Source organism: Schistocerca cancellata, chromosome 4 (assembly GCF_023864275.1).
Source record: "Schistocerca cancellata isolate TAMUIC-IGC-003103 chromosome 4, iqSchCanc2.1, whole genome shotgun sequence".
In the NCBI taxonomy this organism is placed as follows: Eukaryota; Metazoa; Arthropoda; class Insecta; order Orthoptera; family Acrididae; genus Schistocerca; species Schistocerca cancellata.
The window spans coordinates 550,427,918-550,431,932 of record NC_064629.1 but is presented as its reverse complement, the minus strand read 5'-3'; the positions used below and the strand labels follow the sequence as shown (position 1 = coordinate 550,431,932).

The 4,015-nt window shown below is 43.3% G+C and overlaps 1 non-coding gene across 1 annotated transcript; it reads left to right on the top strand.

The window, feature by feature from the left end:
- Positions 1-3,526: 3,526 nt before the first annotated feature.
- Trnat-ugu (transfer RNA threonine (anticodon UGU)) lies at positions 3,527-3,601 on the top strand. The gene has a single exon. It is a non-coding gene; the product is annotated as a tRNA-Thr (tRNA).
- Positions 3,602-4,015: the final 414 nt, after the last annotated feature.

The window sequence follows — 4,015 nt, the reverse complement described above, 5'->3', positions numbered from 1 at the left end:
TCGCATTCGGGAGGACGACGGTTCAATCCGGTCTCTAGCTATCCTTATTTAGGTTTTCCGTGATTTCCCTAAATCGTTTCAGGCAAATGCCGGGATGGTTCCTTTGAAAGAGCACGTCCGATTTCCTTCCCCATCCTTCCCTAACCCGAGCTTGCGCTCCGTCTCTAATGACCTTGTTGTCGACGGGACGTTAAACACTAACCTCCTCCTCCCTCCTCTTCAGTTGCTATCCCCGAATTGTTTTTCAACAGTGGGAAGCAAGAAGATGCTTAAAACACTAATGTAGTTCTGTGCTGTGAAAGTGCCACTCAAAACAACAAGGGGTGCAAGCCCCTCCCTGAAAAACACGACCACATCATAACACCACCACCTCCAAATTTTACTGTTGGCACTATGCATGTTGGCAGATGACGTTCACCAGGCATTCGTCATACCCACACACGGCCATCAGATCGCCACATTGTGGTTCATCACTCCACACAACATTTTTCCACTCTCGAATCATCCAATTTTTATGCTCCTTACACCAAGCAAGGTGTCGTTTGGCATTTACTGGCGTGATGTGTGGCTTATGATCAGCTGCTTGATCATGAAATCCAAGTTTTCCTACCTCCCGCCTAACTGTCATAGTACTTGCAGTGGATCCTGATGCAGTTTGGAATTCCTTTGTGATGGTCTGGATAGATGTCTGCCTATTACACATTACAACCCTTTTCAACTGCCAGCGGTCTCTGTCAGTCAACAGGGAAGGTCGGCCTGTACGGTTTTGCACTGTACTTGTCCCTTCCCATTTCCACTTCACTATCACATCGGAAACAGTGGACCTAGGGATGTTTAGGAGTCTGGAAATCTCGCGTACAGACGTATGACACAAGTGACACGAAATCAACTGACCACTTTCGAAGTCCATGAGTTCCACGGAGCGCCCAATTCTGTTCTCTCACGGTGTCTAATGACTACTGAGGTCGCTGATATGCAGTACCTGGCAGTAGGTGGCAGCACAATGCACCTAATGTGGAAAACATATGTTTTTGGGGGTGTTCGGATACTTTTGATCAATAGTGTAGGTGACAAGTCATGGGATAACAATATGCACATTTACAGATTGTGGTAGTATCACATACACAAGATATAAAAGGACAGTGCATTAGCAGAGCTGTCATTTGTACTCAGGTGATTCATTTGAAAAGCTTTCTGAAATGATTATGGATGCACAATGGGAATGAACAGACTTTGAATGGAGAATGGTAGTCGGAGTTAGACGCATGAGGCATTCCATTTCAAAAATCATTATTAATTCATTATTTCGAGACCTACAGTGTCCAGAGTGTGCTGAGAATACCAAATTTCAGGCATTACCTCGCACTACAGAGAACACAGTGGCTGATGGCCTTCACTTAATGACCAAAAGCAACGGTGTTAGTGTTGAGTTGTCAGTGCTAACAGGCAAGCAACACTGCATAAAATAACCATAGAAATCAATGTAAGATGTACGACAAGCATATATGTTATGGCAGTATTGAAAAGTTTGGTGTTAATGGGCTGTGGCAGCAGACAACCAACATGAGTGTCATTCCTAACAGCATGACATCGCCTGCAGCACCTCTCCTGGGCTCACGACCATATCCGTTGGACCGTAGACATCTAGAAAACTGTGGCCTGGTCAAATGAGTCCCAGTTCCAGCTGGTAAGAGCTGATGGAAGGGATCAAGTGTGGGACAGGCCCTATGAAGCCATGGACCCAAGTTTTCAACAATACACAGTACAAACTGGTGGTGGCTCCATAATAGTGTAACTGTGTTTACATGGAATGGACTGCGTCCTGTGGTCCAACTGAAGTGCTCATTGACTGAAAATGGTTATGCTTGACTTCTTGGAGACCATTTGCAGCCAGTCCTGGACTTCGTTTACCCAAACAACGATGGAATTTTCATGGATGACAATGCACCATGTTACAGGGCCACAGTTGTTTGCAATTGGTTTGAAGAACATTCGGGACAATTTGAGAAAATGGTGTGGCTACCCAGATCGCCTGACATGCTCCATTTATGGAACTATAGAGGCCACATGAGTCAGTGTTTCTGCAGGGGACTTCCAACGACTTGTTGAGTTCATGCCACATCATGTTCACCGCACTATGCCAAGGAAAAGGATGTCCAGCATATTATTAGGAGGTATCCTACGACTTTTGTCACCCCAGTGTATATTTACTGTTAGCCAGCACATACGTACCCTGAAAATCCTCCATAGATAGATTCTTCATCAGAATTAAATGCTCCAAGTGGGCTACATGTGTAATGTACAATTTTGGTAGGAATTATTTTTAAAAATAATTGTTCATTTATGTGGTGACCACTTAGTAGTCCTTGGTCCCCACATCAGTGGTAAGTGCCTTCAAGAGATGAAACTGGCTAGTTTCCAGAAAGTTTAAGTTGATACCTCATATATTTGGTTGATTAAGCAGCATATTGAGAATAATTGATAATGATACCATATCTTTTTCTTCTGTGGTAAAGCTCTCTTACACAATACCAGGAAATTAAAGCCCCCAGTATTCTCAAAGCTCTCACTGAAGTGATCCATTACTTTGGGCAATCGAGTTGGAGACAATTTTGTATTTTCTTGTCATGGTTTTGCTCAGACTGTTTCTCATTCTGAAGGTTTACTGAATGAAGTAGACTCAACATAGTTTTAGACAGTGGTAAATACACTACCTCTCTTTTCGATTGTTATTCCACTCAAACTGATGATTTTACTGTGTCGATATATTGATTTAGCATTAGATATTCACAGTGTTGCTATTGACAACTGGGACTAGCTGTGGGATTTCATCACAAATGTTCTGGCACTTAAATGGTATGAGGTTATTATTTGTACCTCAAGTATTCTTGCAGTTTAATAATATGAACTTATTATTTTGTTGGCTGCATTTGACTTAGGAGATGTATTTTCTTCTGTCTGTTTTGTTTGGGAATACTCTCTGAAGAGGTCCACAAATACTGACAGGAGGATATGGGGACCAGGATACTACCTTAGAACAATTGTGATATTATATGGATATGGTGTGTGTTCTTTCAGGCATGTTCGAAAGAACAGACACCATTGATGACCTGTAGCCATCGAGAACAAAATTAGAATTATATTAATACCTTCAGCTGCTAACGGGCGTTGATATATATCAACGGGGACAGGTGAAAATGTGTGCCCCGACCGGGACTTGAACCCAGGATCTCCTGCTTACATGGCAGACACACTATCCATTTGAGCCATCGAGGGCATGTCCGAAAGAACAGACACCATATCCATATAAGTGTATAGTTCTGGCAACACCGGCCATAACCTTCTTCTTCTGTGCGGATGCACACATATTCTCTAAACTCTTATGGGACTTGGTAGAATGTCTTCCACAAGTAATGAGTGTGTTGGGTGGGACACTACAAATGTAGTGTGTGGACTTACAAGGTGAGAATGTGGGTCTCGTGGGAGGCGTGCACGAGATGGTCCCTGCAGTTGCTCTATCCTCTGTGCTCTCGGTGGCTCAGATGGATAGAGCGTCTGCCATGTAAGCAGGAGATCCCGGGTTTGAGTCCCGGTCGAGGCACACATTTTCACCTGTCCCCATTGATATATATCAACGCCCGTTAGCAGCTGAAGGTATTAATATAATTCTAATTGTGATGTTCGTTGCGTACATACTCTGCTACTTAATTAGCTACTGCTTTTGTGTAGTGTACCCCTGATCTTTGAATCGGGCTTACATAGTTCTACAAAGTAAAGATCTTTACAGAAGCAGTGGAGTATCTTGATACTATCCACCATCTGTCTCCAAAATGGGTAGTCCTAGTCACATTGGGATATACACTGTCAGTAGGAAGCTCTGCTTTCACCGCATGAACGAGATTCATGATCTTCACCCCATCAGCTAGTTGCTTGTGGGGAATGGGGATAGTTGTACAATGGTAAGTATCTGATGTCATTGGTACTGACATGAGGTGAAAATTGTTAGCCTGCACCC